Below are 10,611 nucleotides of genomic sequence, written 5' to 3'. Positions count from 1 at the left end.
CTGGAAATGCGTGTGTAGTTATATAGTCACATATAATAGTTACAGTTATATTTCTATTATACACCATGTACAAAAAAAATGTATTCCAGATGGATAAAAAGACTTAAATATATAGAACAATTTTTTAGAATGAATAAAGGATAATCTAGTTATTGTATTGCAGTAGAATAATAACACAAGTTATAAACAACCCAAATCACTAAAATTAAAAATCATGATAGATTTGTATCAAACAAATGCTTTTTAAAATTGTGTATTTAAGATCGTCTAAATAAGATAATCTATACCAATTTTTTCAGATCTTATTTACAAAGCAGAAATAGAGGCACAGACGTAGAGAAAAAACGTATGGATACCAAGGGGAAAAGGGGGGGTGGGATGAATTGGGAGACTGAGATGACATATACACAATATTGATACTATGTATAAAATAGATAACTAATGACAACCTACTGTATAGCACAAGGAACTCTACTCAATGCTCTGTGGTGACCTAAATGGGAAGGAAATCCAAAAAAGAGGGGATATATGTATACATATAGCTGATCCACTTTGCTGTACAGTAGAAACTAGCACAACATTGTAAAGCTACTATACTCCAATAAAAATTAGAAAAACAAACAAAAATGTGTATTACAAAACAACACTATGCAGGGTTAAAAGGTAAGTGATTGTGTGTAAAAATATATTTGAAAGCTTATAAGGAACAAGGATTGGTATCCAGTATATATAAACAACACTTTAAACCCATAAGTAAATTTAGGCAACTCAATAAAAGAAAAGAGAAATGGGCAGTTAATTCAAAGGAAAGGGAACCTTAATACTTCGATAAACATAGGAAAAAATGTTCGCTCTCACTTGTAAGAGAACAAAAGAAAATATAGAACATTTTTTCACAACTTCCATTGACTCAATTCAAGTTTTAAAATTTAAATTAGTTGTTTGTTTTTATTTTCATTTGCTTTATCTGACTATGAAAAAGGAAATGATATTGACTCACTGATAAACATGTCATCAGTTACAACCACTTTGAATATTACTATCACACCATCCAGTGCAATAGAAGATGTGTGTCTTCCAAGACCAACAATTTCAGTTCCAGAGCCATATCACTAGAATAAATAACTGTTGAATGTTTTCTGCAGATCTGTTTTAATAGAGAAAAATAAAGAACCCACATACATAATCTTCAAAGGGGGAATATTAAAACATATATGACAATAGGAAAAGAAAATACAACAACAAATAAAGTAGATGGGAATACAGAGAACAATTGTAAATCAATAAATAAACTATATTTAGATGTGTCATTGTAGATGTACTACACTTTTCATATTTTTAATAATTACGACTAAATAAAAAAATTATTTATTGATACTAATAAATATATTGCATTATAAGAAGACAGATTGAGAGTATAAGTATATATTTAAAGGTTATGATTACGTCTTGGGAGGGAAAGAGAATGGAAGATAAAAATGGTCCATTGAATCTAAACTTTTCATTAAAAACATTAATTCAAACATGAAACGTGTTAAAATCTGTAGTATTTAGTCTGTGATCATAGAGATATTTTTAAAAATATTATTCTCTATACTTTTCTGCTGTTTAACATATGTTATCATTATTATTTGAACAAAAATTAAATCAGTTCTTTACTATACTGTCGTTCTTGAAAACTTTTGCCAAATTCCTAGGTAAAAAGATCTCTCGTATATACATATGTACACATTTTTCTTCTCAGTATGCCTAGAGGCCATCTGTATAGGACAGATGATATCTCATAATATCCTGGATGTGTCAAAAAAAGAAGATATTTTTAGCAATAAATTAACATGCAGTGTCAGCATGGTGGTGTTATCTGGGTCCTAGCCTCCTATCTAGGTTTGTTGATGTTACATTAACGGTCCTGTCCATTCCATGATCATTGGTTCCTGAGCCTTATTAATCATAAAAAGTTGGAAAAAGCCCAGGTAGGAGAGATCCACATTCTAGAAGGTATTTAATTCATTACAAACCCATCAGTGACTGAGGCAAATAGCTGAGAGCCTAACAGCTCTATGTGGTTCAGGATAATGTATCTCTCGTTGTTCCTTACTGGGCAGAACAGGATACAAAGTCCAAATTATGCTTTTTGAAAGAACACATTTGGTATCTGCTTACTGAAGCAGTTTTTCCTTCATTTGTTAAGATCAGGTTTTCATATACCCGCTGAATTTATAATGCATATAAAGGATTTTCTGTTTGTTTTGTCTTGTTTTAAATTTTTATTGAATATAGTTGATTTACAATGTTGTGTTAGTGTCAGATACAGCAAAGTTATGTTAGTTTCAAGATACAGCAAAATGGGGACTTCCCTGGTGGCACAGTGGTTAAGAATCCACCTCCCAATGCAGGGGACACGGGTTCAAGCCCTGGTCTGGGAAGATCCCACATGCCGCGGAGCAACTAAGCCCGTGTGCCACAACTGCTGAGCCTGCGCTCTAGAGCCAGCGAGTCACAAATACTGAAGCCCACGCACCTAGAGCCCGTGCTCTGCAACAAGAGAAGCCGCCGCAATGAGAAGCCCGCGCACCACAACGAAGAGTAGCCACCGCTTGAAGCAACTAGAGAAAGCCCGCACGCAGCAACGAAGAGCCAACACAGCCAAAAATAAATAAATATATATATATAAAAATAAATTTTTAAAAATTAAATTAAAAATTAAAAAAAAGATACAGCAAAATGATTCACTATACATCTATACATTAATATATATATTCTTTTTTTTACGTTCTCTACTTTATAAGTTATTACAAGAATATTGAGTAGAGTTCCCTGTGCTATACAGTAGATCCTTATTGGTTATCTCTTTTATATATAGTAGTGTGTATCTCTTAATCCCAAACTCCTACTTTATCCCTTCCACCACTTTCCCCTTTGGAAACCGTAAGTTTGTTCTCTATGTCTGTGAGTCTATATCGGTTTTGTAAATAATTTCATTTGTATCATTTTTTTAGATTCCATATGTAAGTGATATCACATAATATTTGTCTTTGGCTTACTTCACTTTGTATGATAATCTCTAGGTCCATCCAAGGCTGCTCTCTAATATTAATTTTTATTTATGCTTCAACTCCACCCAAATGGTGGCACCTAATACCCCTGTGTACCTTCCGTGTGGTGCAAAATCAAGGCTTTTACAAATTATTTGCCAACACTAAGAGCATAATATGTGGGATTCACTGTAAACAGTCACCACATATCTAGAATTTCTTCTGCACTTTATCTGAGTCTGCTTCTGTATCTTCATGCTGAAAGAATCATATATTCAAATTTAAAATATTGGCTCATAATTTCTCAGTAGATGGCTTGAGATATGTGGACCAGATAAAGTTAAAACTATGACAAAAATATGAGAAACCCAGTAAACGAGAACAAATGTTAAAAATGTTCTATGTAGAAAAAAACTGACAATCCATTCTGACTGTGGACCCACATTTAGAGGTAAATGAGAAATTGGACCAACACTACCTGGTCTCAGAACCAGGATACAAAATGTCATAGGCAACGTGACTTTGGATAAATTTCTGAACTTCTTTACATCTCAACAGTTTTGTTTACAGGATGGGAATTTTTAAAGTTTAAATCAGTTAAAGAATGTTAATCACTTATAGTAGTGACTGGAAGATATTAAATGTTATTTAAAAGTTATTATTATTATTATTACCATAATTACCCCAGAGATTTAAGATGCACTCTTATTGAGACAGCAGCAACAACGACAAATAGTGGTCACATACATAATATTTGGTAAGGTTAATTGCTTTAAGACTTCTCAATGCTGTGACTTAATCACTTACTAGTGGTGCTCAGGCTCCTAATAAAGATGGTACTGATGCTTTTTTTCCCCTAAAAGACTCTTCTCAAACACCTTTCTTAAATTGGTTGTAGCTGCAAGAACTGCAATACATCTATATGAGTTTCATTCTCACAGAAGCAATGCTATCAGTTTGACTTTTCACATCATTTCTCCACTGTACAACCTACAGTGCATTGTCATAAGATACAAACAGATAATCATGAAATCAAAGTAAAATTGAAAAACCCCCATCTTGCACATTTTTTTGTCTATTGGTTTAAATTTTGTCACAATGTACATTTCAATACTGAGTGCAATTCTAATCAAATGGTAATTCTTATAAAGGACAGAAAGATGATTCTCATAATTATGATCGAATCATATGTTTTAAAATAGCATAATTTAAGGATTCAAAGGTACCAACCAAATATATAGTTTTTTTTATTTCAATAAGCACCCAAGGAGTAAAATAAACATTCAGAATTTGAAACATTGGCTGCAACGTACACCTGCCTCAAAGTTTCCCCACTGGGTCAAACTAACACTCATTACTACAAAAATAATACCAGATATTTTATAAAAGTTACTGCTCTCTCACTACTTCTAACTGTAAGTCTAATTAGTTTTGAGAGGAAAAATGAAGGTTAAAAAGGTAATCATCACCAGTGACATGTTAAGAATGGCACAAAATATTACACTATAGAGTGATCCAGACAGGTCTATGGGAAATGAAAAGTTGGCATTAAAAGCAACATGAAGACCTTGATGCAGTTTGTTTCCAAGAAAAGTACATTTGAAAAATATAAAGCCCATGTTTACTGAATGCATAGACGTGCTATTGTTCTGCTCGTGTCCCTATTTCAAACTATGTTTGTCAATAAATTATTTGACTCACATTTTCCTCTGAAGTCATTTGGAGGTTAGCATGGCTGCCTTAAAGAAAGGATATTAGCTGATACTCATAAGATTTTTAATATTAGGTATCTTATTTTTTCATCCTTTACTTTTCCACTCATCTCTCTTATTTCATCATTCTCTTCTTCTTGACGTCCAACCTCAAACCGGTTGCTTCCATGTTACCTTTCCTTCCCAGATATCAAAGCATCTACTGCCCTCATTACATTCCTACACTGTCTGCCCGTGGAGGGGGGGAAGTGTTCTAAATATAAAAGAAGAGGTTGGAGATGGCAGGTAGCTTCGAAATTGATGTATTCTACTCCTAATAACTAATGCCTGTAGCACTGCATTTACCGAAAGCCTCTTGCTGTGATCAAACTGCCACAAGCAGCTGTCCTCTGACCAATGTCTAAATGTGGTATAACCTAAGACTGAAGACCCTTTACATAAGGTTAGAATAGTAACAGGTGACTTTATAGGTCAGAGCCTACCTGACTTAGCAGAATCCTTTACAAACCACAAAGGTCTAAACACGGGACTACACAGAAAAGACAAAAGACCCAGGACCCAGGAATGCCAATGTCTGAGGGTAGGAGATGGATGTCCCAGCTCACGTAGAGAGAGAAAATTTGCCCTTCCTCTGCTATTTTGTTCTGTTCAGCACCTCAGCAGGTTGGATGACACTCTCGCACACTGATAAAAGTGATCTTTACTCAGTCTATCCATCCATTTGCTATTGGCTGTTTTTGTCTACTATCTCTCATTTACTCAGAAAGGTATCCTCAACCTTCCAATATTTTTAGGGATTTGTCTATTTTTCCTTTTATTTTTCACATTTCCACTCTATGCATGTTGACGTTATATTACTGGGTATATATAAATTCAGAAATGCTATAGAATCTTGATGAACTTTTTGTTTTTTATAACATTACCCCAAGCTTTAAAAAGTCAATATGTGCGTTTTAAAAAAAATAAGAAAAATAATTTGTAATCATAAGCTATTTGTAGTTTAAGTACTGAAGCATCTGGCTTAGCCCTTGTGTGTATAAACACACAATTGAGCATACATTTTTATGTGGTTGAGACGGTACAGTATATCATGCTTTACCACACATCAAAAATACTTAAAGCTCTGAAAGCAATGAGTATTTTGATAACTAAAAATATACTATACCAATTTACTTAGGGCAGAAATATAATCCTGCCTCTCATTGGGGCAAAAAATTCATAGTATGGTGTTAGGCATCTGGACAAAGATATTGGTTGAGTTACAACAAATTACTGCATTCCTTCAGTGCTCAATTTCAAATGACACATAAAGAACTAGAATATAGTAAGTATAATGCCTCCAAGAAAATTATCAAATATATTATTAAAATAGTAGCAAAAGTAGGTTTCAATTGAATTATTTAGTAATATATTTATATAATGCAGCCAAGAAATACACACGTACAACGATTAAAATCAGAAAGTAAGTATGAATACGTCTGAGTGTCTCACTTCCCTTGTGCTTCTTTCTGTCCCACTTCTGCCAACCCAGTGAACAATTCCTAATGTATACTGCTCAAAGGTGGTCCAAAAATGCCTTATCCAAGATGTTTCTTTTCTATGAACTGTAACAAAAGGGATATTCCAGGTTTGTTTATTTACTAGCTCTACATTTTATCATACATTGTAAACTCAAGATATTTTAAAAGCTTAGATGTTACAAAACGAAGGATGAACTCTGTCCACAATAAATACATGCACTTTACCAAAAACTGCACCTGGGACATCCTGCCCTCCACACTTTCTCCTCTTCTTCCTTTACCACCCCAATGACTAGTACACAAATGAGTCCAGCTCCAAGAGGAGAATTAACAAAGGTCGCTCTCTGAAGGCAATCCTTCCTAACAAACTAACAAAGGAACATTTATAAAGAGGTTGTTTTATTATCTGTCCTTCTAAAATGTTTTGGACATTAGGACATTGCATTGTCAATATACACAGAAACAAGGAATAAAATGCACACACAAACAAGGGTTAAACATGAAATGTCTTCTAAATATTACCAGTCTGGCATAGAGCTCTCTCCCTCCTAGTACCTACATTATTAAGGTCTGGTGCACCAGACTGCCAGGCTACCCTGCAGTGGTCCACACACCTGCTTCCCATGGAGGCCTTGGTTCATTGCTGTCGGGCACTGTGTGATGTCTGGTCCTGGTGGGCAACGGCGTTCAGCACGGTCCAGATATGATCGCTTCCATGGTTTGAGCCCTGAGGTTTTATCATTAGGCCTCCTGGTTTCCACAGAAAGGGCAGCATGGACAGGGCCCTCCTATATCTCTACACTTAGATTTGTTATTACTGTAAAATATCCCGGTCTAGATCTCTTACTATATCTTATCTTAGCCTCTATGTTTTCTGATGTTAGAAAGTTACACCTTTATCCTTTTGTTAGTGTTTGCAAAACTATATCTTTTTTATCTCTTTGATATCAGTATGTGTATATGATCTGGTTTTCTTTTATTCATATATTCAGTCTGACAATTTTGTCTTTTACTCAGAATATTATATTATTCCATTTATGTATAATCTAAATATTATACCTGAGTTTAATAAACCATCATTCTACTTTCTAGTTGTTTCATTTGTTTAATTTTCCTTTCTTATTCTTTTTTTCATAAATGGCTTATTTGGTTCACACACTTATTTCCTTTTTAATAGTCAAATTCATCTTCTACTACCTTGATGGGTAAATATTTTTATTACTATTTTTGTGTTTATCCTGAACTTAAACACATCTTTGACTTTTTAGTACCTTTCTTAGAGCAACATTTTACCATTTATTAGTTGAAGAGGGGAACTTAGAGCAGTTTAACCCCAATTGCACAGGTCCTTTCTTTTGTGCTGTGTTTTATTTTTTAATTGTGGTAAACTATACATAACATAAAATTTACCATTTTAACCATTTTAAGTGTACATTTCATTAGTATTAAGTATTAAGTCATATTAATATGCAACCATCACCACCATCTATATCCAGAATTTGTTAACCATCCCAAACAGAAACTCTGTATCCATTAAACAATAACTCCCCATTCTCTGAATCCCACAGTCCCTGGTAACCTGTAACCTACTTTCTATCTCTATGAATTTGACTACTCTAGGTACTTCATATATATGGAACCATACAATATTTTCCTGTTTTGACTGGCTTATTTCACTTAGCATAATGTCTTCAAGGTTCATCCATGTTGTAGCATGTATCAGAATTTCACTTTTTAAGGCTGAATAATATTCCATTGTATGTATAGACCACATTTTGTTTATCCATTCACCTGTCAGTGGACACTTTGGTTGTTTCCATCTTTTGGCTATTGTGAATAACGCTGCCATGAATGTTGATGAACAAATGTCTATTCAAGTCCCTGCTTTTGATGCTTTTGGGTATATACCCACAAGTGGAATTGCTGGATCCCATGGTACTTCTATGTTTAATTTTTTTAATTGAAGTACTGTTTTTCATAGCAGTTGAACATTTTGCATTATCACCAGTGATGCACAAGTGTTCCAATTTCTCCATATCCTCACCAATACTTGTTATTTTTGTTTTTCTTTCTTTCTTTCTTTTTCTTTTTTTGATAATAGACATCCTAATGATGGTGAAGGGGCATCTCATTGTGGTTTGATTGGCATTTATGCTATTATTTTAATGTATTATAATTCTACATATATTTGGTCTCCAACTACATTACTAGTTAATATTAATTTACATTTATCCACATATTTACCATTGTAATATTTTATATTTTCTTGTTTTTATGATTCCATCCATGATAATGTATTTTCAACTTAAAGAACTATCTGTAGTATTTCCTTATTATGGCACTGTAGACCACTGAATTTCATATTTAAATCTATGAATACATGTTAATTTTGAATTAATTTTTTGAAAAAATATATTCACTGGATATAAAATTAGAGGCTAGCAGTTGTTATCATTCAGTGCTTGAAAAATGTTATTCCACTGTCTGTCATCAAAAAGATTCCATCACACCTATTGAGAACTAAACTCTGTCTTATCAATGATCCTCTATAAGTAATCTGAATTTTTCTCTTTTTCAAAATATTTTCATATCTCATTTTTTTTCAAAACTCAACTCTCATTTTCTAAGGTTTATGTTGCAGACAAAAAAGTGTCACTTGCCTTTTCAGTAAACAAAGAATGTTGCCTGCCATTCCAGTAAATGATGAATGTATGTTGCCCAAGTCAAGCCATCAGCCACTGCAGCAGCCCCTGGGGGAGCACCTTGAGGGGAATTCAAGATGGAGAAAAACAGGATACTAGCCCTAGATAGTTAAGATGCATGTCTAAGGAATGATTTTAATGAGCCCAGATTCTTGCATCTTCCCATGCATAGAAAAGCGCTAAAATCTTTAACTTAAATATCTGTTTTGTGTGATTAGCAGTAATCTTTTGATGCTCCACTATATGTTCTTTTTTTCCAACAAAAACTCCTGTATATCCTTGCTCCTCCCTTGCTTCTTCAGAGCAGTTCCTGGAAACTATCTGAGAGGCTGTCTCCTGGGGTCCTGGGTAAGTCCCCCGAATAAAATATAACTCACAACTTTTTTTTTTAATTTATTTATTTATTTATTTTTGGCTGTGTTGGGTTTTCGTTTCTGTGCGAGGGCTTTCTCTAGTTGCGGCAAGTGGGGACCACTCTTCATCGCGGTGCGCGGGCCTCTCACTGTCGGGGCCTCTCTTGTTGCGGAGCACAGGCTCCAGACGCGCAGGCTCAGTAGTTGTGGCTCACGGGCCCAGTCGCTCCGCGGCATGTGGGATCCTCCCAGACCAGGGCTCGAACCCGTGTCCCCTGCATTGGCAGGCAGATTCTCAACCACTGCACCACCAGGGAAGCCCCCTCACAACTTTTAAGTTGTTCATTTTTTCTTTAGTGGACACTGTTTTTGCTGTTGTTATTGTTGTTCTGGTGGTGGTGGTGGTGGGCTGTTTTTAATCTTGCTTTCTGCTTGAACTTACTATTAGTTTTAGAAAGTGATCAGCCAATACTTTTAAAAATATTGCTTCCTATTACCTCCTTTCTTATCCTTTTTTTGACCTAAAGGACATATATGTTAGAAATCTTAACTGTGTTCCATATGTCTCTTTGTGATCCAGTTTGCCTCTAATACTGTGTTTCTTTCCTCTTTTTTACAAACAAAAGTTTAGTTGAATACCAGACACTGTGCATTAAATAAATTACACGTGCATCGTTAAGGCTGGTCTAGTTTATCTGTGCTGTTACTCCAAGAGTTTGGAATTCCTGTGTTCTCAGCTGAAGCCTTAGGGTGTTTAATAGAGTGTCACTTCATTGGCATTTATCATGAACTCAAATCTTTGCCTGCCTAGCGCTATGTAACTGCTCAAATCTCCTCTCAACTCTTTAGACTCCTTTCCACTATTTTTGTATGCTTTCTAGGCATCTCATATTTTGCACCCACCGAGTGAATCAAGAGTAGATTACATGGAATTTGAGGCTCACTTCCCTGTTGCCTTGTCTTTCCCTAGATACTTCAGCCCTTCCCAGCAACTTGGCAGCTTCGAACTCCAACATTTGTCTCCTCAGACCCATACAATTTTTAGCAACTCAAAGTATCCACTTCCTGCTCATCCTAAATTATCCCTGCATTGAATAGACAAATGCCTCAAGGGGGGGATAAAGAAGGCTAAAGTGGGGACAACCGCTGTTTGCTTCTCTTTGAAATGTTGATCTTTTATTGATCTTTGCTTGCCGATGCCTCCAAACAATATATTTTTTCTTCAATTTTATCAAGCTTTTAAATTGTGTTTTGGGAGAAAGAAGAAGATGTTCCACAGTTCTTTATTA

The sequence above is a fragment of the Eschrichtius robustus genome, chromosome 2 (assembly GCF_028021215.1).
Source record: "Eschrichtius robustus isolate mEscRob2 chromosome 2, mEscRob2.pri, whole genome shotgun sequence".
In the NCBI taxonomy this organism is placed as follows: Eukaryota; Metazoa; Chordata; class Mammalia; order Artiodactyla; family Eschrichtiidae; genus Eschrichtius; species Eschrichtius robustus.
The sequence above is the reverse complement of the archived record's forward strand: the minus strand, read 5'-3'. Positions refer to the sequence as shown.